The sequence below is a fragment of the Peromyscus californicus genome, unplaced genomic scaffold (assembly GCF_007827085.1).
Source record: "Peromyscus californicus insignis strain IS unplaced genomic scaffold, ASM782708v3 Scaffold_7__1_contigs__length_154581171, whole genome shotgun sequence".
Taxonomy (NCBI): domain Eukaryota; kingdom Metazoa; phylum Chordata; class Mammalia; order Rodentia; family Cricetidae; genus Peromyscus; species Peromyscus californicus.
The window spans coordinates 35,764,868-35,782,401 of NW_026294595.1; the positions used below are offsets into that span (position 1 = coordinate 35,764,868).

The window sequence follows — 17,534 nt, forward strand, 5'->3', positions numbered from 1 at the left end:
ACACAGGCATGAAACGGCACTAACCTTGATCAGCTCTTACTCCTGCAGTCTCAATTACATCTCCTTCAACCTTCTACATACTTCTTGCAGTTGTATAGACAGAAATAAGAGCTACTGACCACTTTTCTGTTGGTGGTTCTTTTCAATCAAATATCAAAACACATGGTTTACATATCCTTGCTCTCCATACTCAGGACCAAGGGAAAAAGGCCAATGGAGAATGGCTATTAAAAGTATATAATAACTAGCTCCATCTTTGATACAGAACCAGGAGCCAAGCATGAGTACAAAACCTTCATCAGATCTGGTTTTCTAATGCTTTCCTCCCAACATTTCATTTATTTAATTGGTACATTCCCATAAAACTAATTAGTAAATCCTTTATGCACTTATTTTACACACACACACACACACACACACACACACACACACACACACACACACATACACACACACACTATTAATGAGGACCTTAAATTCATAATATAAGATGGCAGTCTGGGTTAGTTTGAAGAGAAGTCAAAGCGATTTTCTGAAGTAGGATTACTAATTCAACAAAGGCTAAAAGGAAGGCAGAACATATTCAGATGTTAATATCTACAATTCTTAGGAATACAGAAGCCTCAAAATGCTCATGACTCACTTTTTCAGTCTGGTCAAATTTAACATTCACCATAACATGTGTGGGCCTGTGATATTTTATTTGGGCTGGGTGATGGGCTAGTGGATACCTTTTAGGGTTAGATATAAGAATGAGTGGGTTCCTAACCTCTCAGACTGTGATATCAATACAGGATAATAGTGTCATACGCTGCTCCTCCTCCACGGTGCGACAGGAAGTGTGATATCTAAAGTGAATAAAGTCTTCACACCTGCCTGTGCAAATAACCAGGAAGTGCCCCGGCAGAAGGCAGCAAGCCTACTCCACCTAATCGACATTCATTTAAATAATTCAGTAATTTAAATGTCAAGCCAGAGGTATTCCCTCTCTGTACAGCTCACCCACATTGTTTGTTCTAGAAGGCATCTCCTGGCATTACTCAGTGTTATGGCTGGCTCCGTTTACTCTTTGCTCTTTGCATCACCAGACCCAGGGCCGTGTGAAAACGCTCACAGCTGGAGCTGGCTGGGAACAGACTGGAAAATTCTGACCACAAAGGATGGCTGCTTCCTATCAAGGGAGAAGCCACCGGAGTGGCACCGGATCGGGTTGTTCTGCAAGCCAGAGGCACACGCAGGGAGTCCCCAAGAGGTCCCAGCAGCCAAATCTTTAGAAAGGTTTTTCTTGTTCTAGGCAAGGCTCAGGTCACGGTCTGGACACACCTATTAGATGACTCCAGACCCACAATGGAAGAGGCAAAGCAAAGGGCAGCAGGGATTTTTTCAAACTGTTGCTAACTTGGGACAATCTTGTGCTTCCTAGTAAAATTGTTCACATTTATGCTGAACTGGAACTTCACAGTCCCACAGGCTTGCCTGTCTCCGCCTGCCTACTGGTGTACCACGTAATGCTTACAGCGTTCAAATAGATTTTCCTTCTATATGGTGCATAAAAGCCCACTAAGATCCTTGATACAAGACAGATGAGAATGCTGCAAGTAAACTATCCTGTAGCTAAGGGTCAGCAAAAAGGGGACAGGCTGAGTTTTTAACGGGCTTACCTCAAAGCAGCGTAAATAATAATGTAGCAATTAGAAGGTGATTATAAAAACCCAATAGTGCAGAACTTGTATAAGCTAAAAAGGGAACTCCAAACATCCTTGGCCTCCTTCCAGCAGTCCAAACGATTCATTCATTTGAAATGGCAGTTTATATTAGGTTTATAGATTATGGGAGTCCTTCCACCCATCTCCTAATCTGGGAGCACTGTTTGGCACCCCTCCAGAATTTGCAAGCATTTGAGATCTCTGGCATTAAACAAAGGCTTAAGGAAGGATTTTGCAATGCCAGGTTTCATTGCCAGCAAGCCTGCTCCTCAGACAGAAACACAAAAGGTCTATCCGGAATGTCTACTGAAGGGCACTTGATCCTTTGGCAAGAAGGCAGGTTGTATGTTTGGGGCTAAAATACACCAGGGGCCCAAATGCTCTCTCAGTCTACACAGTCCTATGGGGAATCGACAGCTTACTCCTTTTTTTTTTTTTTAAATCAGAGATACTGATACTTAATAAAGTTGCAAAGCCAAGAAACAAACAGATTTCAAGAGCTATGAGAGAAAAGAGGGAGTCAAAAACGACTCTACAATAGAATGGCAGCATGAAAGGCCACGCCTTTGGAACTTGGGATGTAGCTACTCCAAATGCATCCCTCCTGAGTGTTTTCTAACTCCATGAGTGGCGTGCCCATTCATGCAACCACACAGGCTGATGGTCTTTAGTTTCTCTCATTTGCAAGACAGACTACAGTCTGACTCACACAGCTCTTCATCCTGCCCTCTTCAGAACTTGGGGAGTCCTCAGGAAGCCGCTTTCTGCTACAGGGTCTCATCCTTTCTTTATGGAATCCCTCCATATTGGATGTTTATTCCTACCCTGACAGCATTGAATCTATTTAGTGGATCTCGCCTTGCCTGCTAGAGACTAGCACTTCCAGAATTGATGGCTCCCCAGCCCTGTGCTCTGATGGTCAACAACAGGAGGATGGGACCTACACCTACGAGCAGCAACCTCTGTACTTGGCTGTACCAACCTGATGGGTATTTGCTTCAGCATGAATTTTTCCATTCACAGAAAACATTCATGGGTGGGAAGAGACCTGATGCTGGTTTTCAGAGCAGACTGAGCCCATAAAATCTTCAAATGTCAGCACTGATCTTCAGGCAAGGCTTAGTCACCTGCCGGCATGTCCATGCAAATCATTTCCTCCTAGAGGGGCCCATTGCACCATCACATCTGCTCACTGCTCAGGCTCCCAATGTGTGGAAAAATCAGTGCTTTCTATGAGAATGCAAGCTTTTGGTGTGTGAGAGCTTGTTTGTTTATCAGAGGCCAGAAGTAAAATGCAAGCATGCCTTAAATAAGGAACTCTTTAACACACACACTCATAAAACAGCTGGGCTTCGTGGGTGGTCTTCCTTTGGCTGGCTGTTCAATGGACTCTGGGCTGCTAGGATGCTCCCTTGATCAAGGTCATTAACACAGGAAGCACGTTCAAGGCCAATCAGTTTGGAGTGATCCATACAGCCCCTGTCTGCCCAGCAGAACAAATCTGCCCCTGGTCTTTGCGGCCATTTTTTTTCTGATGGCCAGTTCAGTAGAGAATGAGGAAGGAAGAGTGAGTTCTCACTTTCCCCTTCACGCTTTGCTGCAGGTAATGAGGAGCCCTAAGTCATCCTGCATTTGATCTGCTGAAGCTGAGGGGGGGGGGGGGTCCAGCAGGGAGGTTGCCATCTGTTTATTTCGTGCCTGGGCTGACTCTGTGTCTCTGAAATAATCCCCACAAATTAAGCCTATTGCAGCAGCTACAACTTCTGCTTCAAAGCCAAAAGCTCAGCCTGTGTTCAAGTGACTAAGAGATTAAGGAATACTATGGGTAGTAACCGTAGACAGCATTGGCCGGCCTTTTCCTTGTTTCTTATGACCCTCCGAAAGCCCCAGACTTGGCTCTAACATAGGCACCCAGTCTAGGAGGCAACTCCTCAACCCGGAAGAAAATAACAGAATAATGACCTCTTCACTGTGTCTGCAAGCCTCTTGAAGCAATGCTTCACAGAACAAAGGGCTACAGGCCTGAAGGGAATTACGTTTGAAGGAATATTTTCACAGGCCAAATATATCACTGTTGCTCCACACAAGTCAATGTCTGAACAAAGCTCCAGTTTAGAGGGCATGACAGAGCCTGGAGGAAGAAGGCGGCGGTCCCAGTGAATTATGAATGGTTCAGAGAAGTTGTTCTCTTTGGATTTGGAAGGAAGGAGGAGCAGGGGGCTGGGGATGCCTCCATCTCAGCCTGGATGCTGTGGTAGTGCAGGGAGTGGTCTGGGGGCTTGCTTCTGAGGTCTCCCCCCCACCCCCACCCCAGGATCTAAACTGAAATTTTCAGTTTGAAAGAAAACCTTAAACAGGGAATGCCACACGAACTAGCCAATGAAGGAGTGACTGAATAGCCCAGCGGCTATGTTTGTGCTCTCTCTCCCTCTCTCTGTGTCCCGCGTGCTAACCTTCTCTAGAGACTGAGGAGCCAGATCTCCTCCAGGCTTGTCCACTTAGAAATCACAGGAAACTGCTAGCCCATCCTTTCATCCTTCAAGGGTGTTTTAACCAGAGATAAACCCTTCCAACATTGTGTGGGACTGTAGTTTGCTTAACAACAGTCTCAGAGGAGGCCTGCTGATGCACCAAAGGTAAAAGTAAAATGTCTTGAATTACTCAATTATCCTCCCTTGCTCCCTACCCCACCCATCCCAAAGAAGCAAAGGAAACAATGAATTCAAGACTTCCTTCTGATTGACAGTTAAGAAAAGGAGAATGGGCTGCGGCACGGTCCAAACTTCTGATACTGTTACTGCCGCATCCCACCCAATTTTCCAATGCATTGCTAAGGGCTGATATGGTTCAGTGTTCCATTGCCAGCTGATGGAGACATGACCCCATGCTGCTGGCTGCACAAGTATGCCTCGTGCATCAGTGTGAGGACCTTTGCAACCTCAGGAACTTCTTTCCTACCAGTCTAATTCAAATGAACAAGAAGAATTCAACACACTGGAGAAAACTGATTTATGAGCCACAGATTAAAGACACTATAGTCACCATAGGAAGGTGGAGTTTGAGCCATTTTGAGCACCTTTTTAGTGCTAGCCCATAGAAAGGTTCCAGGTACCTACACTCAATGTGGAAAAGGAAAGCCTTTCTCATGGCTGTGCAGGGGACTGCTCTTTCAATCCTCTCTCAATCCCTGCAGCATGCCGAGCCATCCCTAGCTTCTACAATCATCTTGGACCTTGGCAGAAGAACACCGGCTAAATCTGAGGTGTGTCACGAGGCCTCTGGCTGAGGGGCAAGAATATCTAAACACAACAGGCAAGAGTTTCCGAAGACTCCCTTAGGCTCTTGCAGGCCCGGATCACTGACGGTCTAAAGATAACCCAGGTATCTATGAAGGCTCACTTTAAATAGTAGCTCCAACACCACCAGTCATTCCAGAAGTATGTCCTTGCAGAGCCCGCTGCCATCCTCCCCAGCGTGCCAAGGCCACTGAAGAAATGAAAGCCCAGAAGGAACTGGAAGGAATTGTGAGAGGTCAACAGCACTCAGCATACTGTGGTTCCATTCTGTAAATACAAGAGCCCACAATCCCACTACTGAGAAATAACAGCTTAACAAGAGAAACACCTCATGGGAGCCGTCCACTGGCAACCACTGGGAATTGATGAGTGGGTATGAGATGAAATAAAACAGGTTAATGTTTCGCTTTCTAAAGCAGAAATTATGCCTGTTTTTCCTTCTAAGAGACACTCACACCATAGTCTATCAGGCCACTCACTACTTAGCTGAGCAAAGAGACTGACATGGAGGCTTCAGACACATTCTTGGCATAGATGCCCACCGAGACCCCAACAACCACAAGTACAGAATGAACCTGCTCAAAACGTATTGCTTGCTTGCTTGCCTGCTTTTTTGTTTTGTTTTGTTCTTTTCATTCTTTAAGTAGAGCCAAAGTCCCCAGATCTTCCTACAAACCATTAAAATCTGCTCAGCACCTCACCTGTCTACCAAGCGAGTCCACACTGTCCTAAATGGCAGCCGGCCAGGCACTGGTGTACAAGGGACAGGTGCGCAGTGAACTATTTTCAGATGCTATCAGCTGCCGGGTCCTGCACATGCTCAGGAGGGAGGCAAGTCTTGGTTGCGGTTCAAACTCGAGGCAGCCAACAGACATGCACCTTGCCCAGCTGCCAAGCCAACCAGCTGCCCAGTGCTCCTCCCAAGATGAGAGCAAGGAAAACAGTGTCACCTGGCCAGCCGGCATGCCAAGTGAGAGCAAGCTGTACCTCTCAGTTCACTGTCTGGGTTATTCTGAGCTGCGCTTATTGACGACGCTCCATAGCAACCTGGGAACAAAAGGCCAGCTCAGAAGGGTTTAAATGTCCTGCAAAAGTTGCTAGAAAAGTCAGCAGCCCAAACTTGTTCTCATTAAAAAAAAAAAAAAAAAAAAAAAATGACTGTGGAATGATTAGATGATTATTGTTGTACCATCGTCGTTTTATTATTGACGAGCTACCTGTAATGAAGCTTTACTTTTAGAATTTAAGTCTTTTTCAGTTGCCCATACTTAGTTGTGCTCTTTGGGGAGGCCTTTAAAAGTACAGCATGTGGATCGGCGTGCCTCAAAACTGCAAGGGTGGGCAGGAGACATGGAGATTAAGAGTGGGAGCCTAAGGACCCGAGTTCAATCCCTGGGACCTACATAAAGGTGGAAGGAAGAACTTACTGCCCAAAGTTGTCCTCTGATCTCCATATGCACACCAGGGCGTGCAAGGGCATGTGCACACACATACAAGCACATGTGCAAAATAATAAAGAAATGAGTGATTTTATTAACTGTGAGAGGACTCGTTTTTGCTTATTCCTCTTCTCCTCGTCTTGCCATGGTCTATGATCTGCCCCCATGGACCTGTTCTGTAACTCACCACTGCCTTCAGCGCATATGGCAAACACCTTAGGCACAAGGCTCTGGATCCTGAGTAATCCCTCCCCTGACTTTCAGTGCCCCTCCCATCTCTCCCCCTCCCCCATGCTTGCTCTTCTCTGGGCTCCACCTATCTCCTGCCTAAAATGCCCTCTTGAATCCCTTCCTTGCTGGTTCAATGCCTGTTCATTCTTCCAGCACTTCCTCCTTGCACTGCCAACCCCAATGTCTGTGAGGTGAAAACCCCTGTAAGCAGAGTACTAGGGTTGTGTTGTAGCCTCGGTTTACCCAACTTGGTTGCGATTCCTGGGCACTAAAACTCACCTCTTACCTATAACTGCATCACAGATGTGGCTGTGTTCACAGCTGATACTTACAGTAACTACGGACTGAAGGATCTTAACCTATTCTTGTTCTAAACTCAAAATAAAGGTCTTGAAAGGGTGTGTGTGTCCATCTATCATCTCCACAGCTCAGACCAGTCCCTCTGGTTCTTATCATGCTACCGTTTTTATATTTCAAAAGCTATGATTGCAGCCAACATTATTTATTCATGTGTCAAATATTTACTGAGCACTAATGATAGATGTTTTAGTCACTGTTCTATTGCTGTGAAGGGACACCATGACCAAGGCAACTCTTATAAAAGAAGCATTTAATTGGGGGCTTGCTTACACGGTCCATTATCATTGTGTCAAGGCCATGGTGGGAGCATGGTGGCACTCCTTGCTCTAGAGCAGTCGCTGGAAGTTACATCCTGATCCAGAGATGTAAAGAGAGAATGAGCTGGGCATGGGCTTTTGAAATCTCAAAGCCCACCCTCAAAGACACACTTCTGCTGTGGGATGTTCTGTATGTTAAATGTGTTGCTCTGATTGGTTAATAAATAAAACACTGATTGGCCAGTAGCCAGGCAGGAAGTACAGGCAGGACAAGGAGAGAGGAGAATTCTGGGAAGTGGAAGGCTGAGGCAGAGAGACGCTGCCAGCGCTGCCATGACAAGCGAGATGTAAGGTACCGGTAAACCACAAGCCACATGGCAACTTATAGATTAATAGAAATGGGTTGATTTAAGATATAAGAACAGTTAGCAAGAAGCCTGCCATGGCCATACAGTTTATAAGCAATATAAGTCTCTGTGTGTTTACCTGGTTGAGTCTAAGCAGCTATGGGACTGGCGCGTGAGAGAGATTTGTCCTGACCGTAGGCCAGGCAGGACTAGAGAAAACTCCAGCTACACACTTCCTCCAACAAGGCCACACCTCCTAATCCTTCTCAAATACTGCCACTCCCTGGTGACTAAGCATTCAAATATATGAGTCTATGGGGGCCATTCTTACTCAAACCACAATAGACGAGGCAATGTCTTAGGCACTAGCGATAACACAGGGAACATGACCAACCCTCAGCTTCTTGGTCTAAGGCTTGCTCTGTGAACAACCTATTGCATTCACTTCCCATGGCTCCTTGCAACAAGATGCAAGCAGGGACTGCTTTCATTGTACAGAGTGATAAAGAACACAGAAAGACTCACAAAGATGCACAATAAATAGGAAGCTGGCTTAATGATGATGATGGGCCATGTCTCTTTCCTGATCCCTATACTAGATTCCTATATCCAGTCAAGAACCTTCCCTTCAGGTTTATTTTAACTGATACCATCAGACTATCAAACATTATCCTAGCCTGCAAAAATGAAAATGTGCATTTAACTAGGACATAAAGTCAAGAGGAAGGGAAGGCATGACTAGAATGCTCCAGGGCATTCTGCAGTGTCTTACATTTCACAAGAGTCAAATTCAAACCCGAACTGTGGATTGCTGTCATTTTCTATTCTTCGCAACTTCTCTGAATACATCTGTGGCTCTCAGTGGTTGTCAATCTGTCCTAGAGTAGGTACTAGAATTCAGAAGGCAAAACAAGGGAGGGCGGAGAGAAGGAGCCATCTCCACTCTCCCTCCCACCGAAACCATCATTCGAATAAAAGCTACTGGAGAGCTGTTGATGTGTAAGGTGAATTTTATCACCACATTCCCAAGAGAGACATCTCCCTGCCTTAGTCTTATTCCTTCTTTCCTTCCTACACCCCGAAAGGACACCTATCCCGGCAAGTCCACGCTCTGCACTAACTCACAAGAGCATTAGCTGCAGCATCAGCCAGCTCTGGGGTACACTGCTCCTGGGCTCAGGGTCAGCCGATTAGAATCAGGCCACAGCTGCCCCAGCGCTGTGACCCAGGCTGAAAAGGTGTAAATGTAGACTTCCCTCTTCCTGTCAAGTCAGTGGCTTGCAGACAGAGGAGGAAGCTGTAAAAATAAATAATAAATCAATAGACGATTCTAGAACAGCTTCGGTGGCTAAAGCTGGGTGGGAGTCAAGTCTTCTACCTGGGGTTCAGCAGAACTGGGCGGAGAACTCTGGGGGAGCTCACTGGGCTTTTCCCCTTTAAAGCTGTGGCTTTGACCCATTACTGGGTAGGAAAGCCAAAGGAGGCTCTTTGGGTTTTGCTTTGTTGTTTTGTTTTTTTTTCTGTGAAACATAATGGACTGAATAGGGAGAAGAAGAAGAAGAAGAAGAAGAAGAAGAAGAAGAAGAAGAAGAAGAAGAAGAAGAAGAAGAAGAAGAAGAAGAAGAAGAAGAAGAAGAAGAAGAAAAGTAACCACTGTTTCCTGATGCTATCTTTTCAGATGTGTGGGTCTTGATGCTTGCCCTGGGTCCTACTCCAAATGTTTCTTGCCATGAGTCATAATGAGGATTTGGAAAACATGGCCTTGTGTCTAGCAGGATCTTGGATTGACTTGAGTTCTGGGTAATTAAGACTATTCGGAATAATCATTATCTATGGAAGCTTGCCTGGGGTCAGCCCAGGCTGCAGGGGGAAGTTCCGGAGGGCAGTTAGCAGTGCTTTAAGAGTTGCAAATTAATTTCTAAATGGGTTTTCTTTTCCTCAAAAGTAAAAGTCGTGCACCTGACACCTGACAGGGCCTCCTGTGTCACTAGTTTCTCTACAGAGAAAATGGTATTTCTCCTCTCGATCCAGAGGTCATCTTCACAACAGAGAAGGCTTGGGCACTGCTGTCCTGTGTACCACAATTGACCACAAGCAAAATCACCTCATTTGCCTACATAGGGAACTTGGTTGCCCATTTGTTCAACTCTTAATTTTGTTTGATCTTTAGTTTTGGTGAGCACTAACTACCCCCGTGCTCCTAAACTCTCCACTTAAATAAACAGACGTGGCTGTAGTTTATGGCAGGAGCAAACATTTCCCAGGAAGGAGCGGCTGAAAGAGACCTTTGTCAAGCCGCTCACCTTGCAACAAGTTCATAGACAATCACTTTGTTACCAAAGAAAACTCGATAAAAAACAGAAGCAATCCTGGGAGAATGTGCGGCTTCATCAGAGAGTCGCATTTTAGGCCCTGCTCGTGGCAAAAGGCCCAGTGCATCTCACCTCTTTCCTTTAAGAAACTCATGTCATGATATGGGGAAAGCAAAAGACTTTATTGGGAACGAAGGGGGTAAGTGACAGTAACAAGAAATGAAAGCAACAGATTCAATACTGAGACATTGCTTTTACATTCAGTCACCCCTTCAAGAACTTCCTGAGGCCTCAATAACAAGAAATTCAAAGAAAGGTTCATTCTATTCTTCCCCCACTGGCAAAGAGGGGCACCTTTGTGGACCCTAACAAAAGTCTATTGAGCTTACCCACTTCCCTCCTTCATTGGGGAATTGGGCTGGAAAGTCTGAGTGCTGATGGCCCGGGAAAGTCTACAATCCCGTCAACACAGAAAATAGTTTAAGGCCAAACTCTGCCACAAAACGGTGCCCGAGTCCAGACTTCCTTGCTGCCTTCAGATCTAACTGTGGTGCGTCAATTCAGTAAACTGGGGGTTGTCTCAGCTTTGAAATACTTCCAAAAGAGCAGTGCCCCGTTTTTAATCTCCATGTCATGGTTTCCACCTGCAAATGCACACTGAGACAAAAGAAGAGTCCAACTCGCAGACTCCACCTTCTCCCTGGTGGCATAATAGCAGTGTTTGAGCATGATTAGTCTTATTAGTGGGAAGGAAAGGCAAGAATATACAGGTAATTAGGACTCGAGTGCTCTTCTCTGTGAGAGCAAACAAAACTCTTCCTGCAGCTAGAGTTGTACAGATAATGAAAATGAGAGATGATTACCCACAGACCAGACAAGAGACCTGGAAAACACAAACCCAGGTGAAGGGGCCTCATCACTTGCCCAGGCTCTCTTCTCACCCTCTCCAACAAACTGCATCGAGCTGGATCCCAGCATGCACCACAGAGGAGATGAATGCAGATGGATGCCACTAACTTACAGCAACAATATACAATTTTGAAGAGGATCAAAGGCTGAATCTCGAGTGCATTGTTTCTCATAGCAGGCCTTGGTTGGCTGTGTACCATCAGGAGCTTTAACCAGTCTAAAGGTATAGCCAAAAAAAAAAAAAAAAATGCTCCTGTCTTATTAGGGGAGGGTTATGAAAAATAAATAATAATTAATATGAGAAATAACATAAAGCAGTAAACGCAATAACTGGAACATATTAAATATCCAATGTTACCTATAATTGTCAAAAAGTAGTGTGAGAGCCAAAGTCACATTTTAAGTTTTAATTACTATGCCTAAGAGATCCATGAAACAAAAATGCCTCTGATCTGCAAGCCTCTTGCTCAAGGACGGATACTTTCTAAAATGCTGGAGGCTCTAGTTTATGGGAGATAACAAGCCACATGCTTTTCACTGCCCTATACAAGTTTGACCTATCTGCAAGGATGTGCTTGATCACGTGTGGGTGGGAGTTTCACAGGCTGGAAATACATCAGGATACACACTTGCTTCTGATTGGATGTAGACTGCAGGTACAGCAGGACGTATGCTTGCCCCTGATTGGACCTGATGGGAAATGCAATTAATTATGGGTTTTCCTTCTCAAGCCCTTGCAAAACTTGATTCAGGGCCATTTCCCAGGAACCGGGGTATGGACCTGGCCTAAGCCCATCCACACAGCCGGTATTTAATTAAAACTTGCTTCAAATTTGGCTTTAAATTGTGGTAGTGGTCTTATTCTCGTCATTGGGATTAACATTTTCTATAATAAACAGCATTTTCTAAGGTTACATATTTGAATGGGAAAAGGAACCCTCATTTTGTTTTGCCCTGATTAGTTCCACAGAACTTGGGGAGTATTCTGAAGTACATTCAAATGCTATCTCAATCACTGCTTTCAACCCATTACTGAACTGTTAGCACAGTTTCTAATCAACATTGAAGAAACACAAACATTTGGTCTCCAGCACCATGGAAGAGAGGAGATGGAGAGAAGCGAGATAGGAAAAATAAAAACATTTAAGAAACAAAGAGATAAGAGGGGAGTTGGCACACGAAAATTATACCTATCTACTTGTACTGTGTGTTGTTTTGGTATATTTGAACACTCACTAGATAATGTTCAGATCAGAGTAAATATATCTAATGCCTCAAATATTTATTATTTCTTTGTGATTAAAAAAAAATCACCATTCAAAATTCTTTCTCCTAGGTTTGAAATGTAGACTATATTATCATTATCAACAGCCCATCTACTTTTCAACAGCACATCAGAATTTACTTCGCCTGTGTACCTGTACCATAGGATCCACTGACCAATCGTCTCCCATTTTTGCTTGCTTATAGCTTGCTTGTAGTGGTATCTCCCTGTGCTGCCCTGGCTGGTCTTGAACTCTTGGGCTCAAGCTATTCTCTCCCCTCAGTACCCCGAATAGGAGCACAGGTGCATGCCTTTGTTTGTTTCATGGACTAAGTCTATACATCGAAATCTATTACACAAAATGCCTGTGACTTTTACATGTGCCCCAAGATCATCAGGAGGCCTCAGCAAGACATAGTTACTAGAAGGCTTCTGCCGCTCAGTATATATTAAATGGGAGTCTATTTTCTTTTCAACATGTAATCTACAAAGCTCAGCACCAGACTTTTATTATCTTTCTTATTATTTATCTCTTTCAATTAAGCATTTTGTACCTAAATTTTACTTTACAATTGTTAACTGTATTGCAAGCAGGTTTTTTTTTTTTTTTTAATTCTTAGTAAATACATACAAAGCAAAAGTCCCTTTTATAGAATATACTACTGACAGGTCACAAAGTTAAGTCATAAAGAGGAAAGATGGTGGCCAGCACCCAAGTCAACCACAAATGTGACAAGAACACTCCAACTTAGGGTACTCATAGAATGTTATGGGGGGAAGAACAGCATCCCACATTCAGGTCCATATCTGAATTATAGTAGTGGTGGTCTATTAAATAGTAAAATCTATTTACTATTTACTATTAAATAGTAAAATCTATTTACTATTTACTATTAAATAGTAAAAACCCAGTTCCCTATCAACTCAGAACAATGGGTTTTGTTATCTGTTCCTAGTATTCAATCATTTGCCTGTCTGGGGGAATGAATGGGATGGGGAAGAAAGAGGAGACAGGGAGATGAATATGGCCAAACCACATGATAACACTTGCATGGAGATGTCTTTGTGAAACCAATCACTATGTATAAACACCAATAAAGGAAGAAAGGAATGTGGTGAAATGTGATGAAATGAGCCGTTTAGGGAAATGTAAATAAATGTGTACAGAATTCAGAAACTATAAGAGTGAAAATACAATGTACAGGAAATCCTAAATAGTATGATCCAACTTATATAAATTTCACTAAACATTAAAAATAAAGAGAATGTTTGTTGGACCCTACACAGCTTAAGTGCTAGAAACAGGGAGAAAAATAAAATCCAGAACAAGGTTCTTAACACTGCTGCCCAAGTGCCTCTCTCTTTTTTCTTCCCCCTCTCTCGGCTCTTTCCGACTCTACCTCTATTCTGTTCTCCTTTTCTCTCTTATCTCGATTCCATCACAGGTCCACTGTGATATTAACTGAAACCAGAAAGCACTGCTTAATAGCATATGGAGAGGAAGACTTCAGAGAGAACTTAGTTTCCAAGATTCTTAAGACTTTTAGTAGTGGGCATTAAAGCACTGAGTAAGTAATTTTAAAGGGGGACAAGATACAGCTCCTCAGAAAAGTCCAGCTGAAGAGCGATGCTAACTCAACCCAGACTTCCGGCTTTAACAAGAGTCCACATCCTCCTATGAAGGCCTTGAGCACCAGCAGGACAGGATCCTCTGGGGCACCACCTGCCACACCTGCTGAGCATTGCAATGTCTTTAACAACTTTCATTGCTGAGAGCTGTCTAGACAGACTCTAGATATCCAGACTAGGCTACAGCAGCACTGTTCAACAGAAACAAAATAAGAGCCACCTTAGTAATTCTAATCTAAATGTTCTCACCGTAAAAAGAAGCAAGTAAAGCTTACGCTTTTATTGCCCTCAAAACCCAGCTTGTATCTTACACTCAGAGACCTCCTGGACTATTACCTACATTCCAATGCTACATGTAGTGGATTTGTGACTCCCAAAGAGGACAATGGACGGAGAAAGGGAAGGAGTGAGAGATAGGGACACAGAGGGAGACAGAGAGACACAGAGACAGATAGACAGACAGAGACGGAGACAGAGAGAGAAGAGTTGGATGAAGAGATAGATAGATAGATAGATAGATAGATAGATAGATAGATAGATAGATAGATAGATAGATAGATAGATGGATGGATGGATGGATGGATGGATGGATGGATGGATGGATGGACGGACAAATGGATGGACGGATAAATAGAAGCTAGATAGATGAGTAGGAACAGATCCAACAATGTAAGTCTAAAGTTAGACAAAAATAACTCCTAGGACAGAGTACTGACTTTTATGCAGAGTTGGCTCCACTAACCAGTTTAATTATTTGCCTCCTTGGAAGTTTATCAATTATATGAAGTTGACCCCTATATCCCAAAGAACTCATAACAAGGGCGTGAGCCTTGTACCTCATCTGATCACAACAAAACTAAGAACTACTCTAAGCACTGCTCTTCCTGGAGGAACTTGGACAAAACAGACATCTTCCAACGCACACTGAGCTAGAGTTTATGATTTGTAGTTGGAATACATTTACATATGTTGCTCGAATTTCTAAAGGTCTGATAATAAAAAACCCAGAACCAGATATTGGGGTAAATGCTGAAAGATCAGAGAAACAAAGAAACAAGCCACTTCCATGTCTCACCTCACCAATTCCACGAATCCTCTGACTGAAATCCTCTGAGTCCTCACCAGAAAGGCTCCAGCCGAAAAAGCCTCTAGCTGAAAGGGATGCTTCTGCCGAAAAGCCTTTAGTTCCTGTCTCCTCATGCCTTATATACCTTTCTATGCCCAGCCATCACTTTCTGGGATTAAAGGCATGTGTCCTTCCCAGTAATGGGATTAAAGGTATGTGCTCTATTTTCTCTCCTAGACTGAGTCAATCTCATGTAGTCCAGGGTGGCTTTGAATTCACAGAGATTCAGACGGATCTCTGCCTCATGAGTGCTAGGATTAAATGTGTGTGCCACCACTGCCTGGCCTCTATGTTTAATCTAGTGGCTTTCTCTGTTCTCTGACCTCCAGGCAAAGTTTATTAGGGTACACAATATATCACCACATACATAGCAACATGGAAAGGCAGGACTTATACAATTGCACAGAATTAGGATTAACTTTTCCCTTTTTCTTTCTTAGTCAGCTGTCTGTAGCTCTCAAAAAGAGAAGTTCCACTCCTAAGAAGCTTTCCTGGAACAAGGTAGGGAAAGAAGAAATCAATAAAAAGTAAAAGAGGGCCAGAGAGGCCCAAGGCTTTGGAATGCCTGATTATGTCATGGGCTCAATTTTTTTTCTGCTGTGTATGCATGTTTGTATCCCCTCAAAATCCATGGTAAAGGTAGCAGAAGAAGGTAGGTCGAGTAAGAGAACATGAGCAAAGAGCCTCATTGTGTACCTATGATGGCTAGCTTGTGACCCAGGAAGAGTCTCAGTGAAGGACTGTCTACACTGGGTTAGCCTCTGAGCATGTCTGGGGGGAACTATTTTAAGTCTACTATGAGCAGCGCCATTCCCTGGACAGGGAAACCTGAATTATGTAAAAGGAGAAAACCAGAGCAGAGCAGAGCGAGCAAGCAAGGGAGCATTCATGCATTTGTTTCTCTCTGCTCTCAACTGTGGAGGTCACAGAACAGCTGTTTCCAGTTCCTGCTGTCTGCCCTACTGAGGTGGACTCTAACCTGGAATTGCACATGAATATAAACTCTGCCTTACTTCATGTTGCTTTTGTCAAGGTATTTTATCACAGCAACAGAAACGAAACTGGGACAGTGCCCTCCTAGATGAGATAGCTAGCCTTTCCACCATAGGACACAGTGAGAAGGAGTCACCTATGAGTACTGAGTCCTCACCAGACAGCACATCTCCCACCCAGCACCTTGAACTTGGCCTTCCCAGACTGAGAACTCTAAGCAATAAATGTCTGCTGATTATAAGGTATCCAGTCTGTGGTATTTTGTTACAGAAGCCCAAAGAGACAAGGACAAAGACATAGCCTAAGTCAAAGTAAGCTTCTTGTTGTTTTGAGGCAGAGCTTTCTGCAGCCTAGGCTAGTCTCCAGTTCACTATGTGGCCAATGGTAACCTTCAACTTCTAACCCTCCTACCTTCACCTACTAATTGCTGGGATTATATGCATGTGGCTCCATACTTGTTTTATCCTGACAAGTTCTGAGTATGCCTCAACATAGTCATTAACCTAAATAATCTGTACAATTAACCAAACCTAATATCAACATGTTATTCATAAAAACATAAAGTATCTTGATGGATATTAAATTTCCCCCAAGTAAAACTACTGTATAAACTGCAGGTGTTCCAGTCAGCTTTCCGTAACTGCAGCAAATCCCTGAAGTAATCAAATTAATAACAGAAAAAGGCTACTGGGGTTGGTGGTGGTGGAGGTGACAGTCCATGAATGACTGCCACCGGAGTTTTGGAAACCATGAACACAACCTAAAGCAGTGTCTCAGGAACAGAGAGCTGAGAAAGAGTATTTATCTCACAATCAGATGTGAAAGAAAGAGAAAGGGCTGGGCCCCACAAACCTCTTGGAGGGCAACCTCCCAATAATCGGAAGGCCACTTGCTAGACCCTCCCCTCCTGCCACAGCACCGAGCTTTAACACACTATGGCTCACTGCAGATAAACAAAACTTTCAAAGGGGTCACAGGTTTCTGTTTTGTTGACATTCTACCAAAATTTTTCATTACTCAGAAAATTCAACCACTGAAGGTAGAGCATATGTAATTCCAACACCAAGACAACATAATATAACAGTAGTCATCTATTTTTTTAGGTAGACGGCTGAGTACACACAGGTATGTGTAACATTAGAGTACCCCCCTCTTCCTTACACCATACCTAAAAGTGTGGACAGCACCAAACTCTCAACATACTACTTCTCCTCCACCCCCAGCCCCTCTACATTCTGTAACGTTTCATTTGTAAGTCAGTCACAGTAGGGACTGGAAAAGTCGCTGTGTGGGTAAAGGCAAAGCCAAACAACTTGAGTCCAATCCCCAGAACCACTGGGTAGAAAAAGAGAACTGATTCCCAAAAGCTGTCCTCTGACCTCCACACATGCCACTGCAGACTCCCTTACACACATACATTCGTGCACACACAGAATAAATACATCTAAAACTTAGGCACAGTCAGTGATAAAACAGAATAATGCTATACTATAATAAATATATTGATGGTTATTTAAAACTTCCAGTTAACATTTTGATCACATTTACCATGGGCATCCAAAACAGTGGAAAGTAAATACACAGATAATAGAGAGTACCATACTTCATAACATCTACTATGCTTGGGCATGACTGACAGAATAGAGTACATGTGTTTACACGTGC

The 17,534-nt window shown here is 43.7% G+C and overlaps 1 protein-coding gene across 2 annotated transcripts in view; it reads right to left on the minus strand.

Annotated features, from left to right (window-relative positions):
• Positions 1-17,534, minus strand: part of Acvr1 (activin A receptor type 1) — a 123,026-nt gene that overhangs the window by 35,881 nt on the left and 69,611 nt on the right. The gene's annotated exons all lie outside the window — the stretch shown is intronic.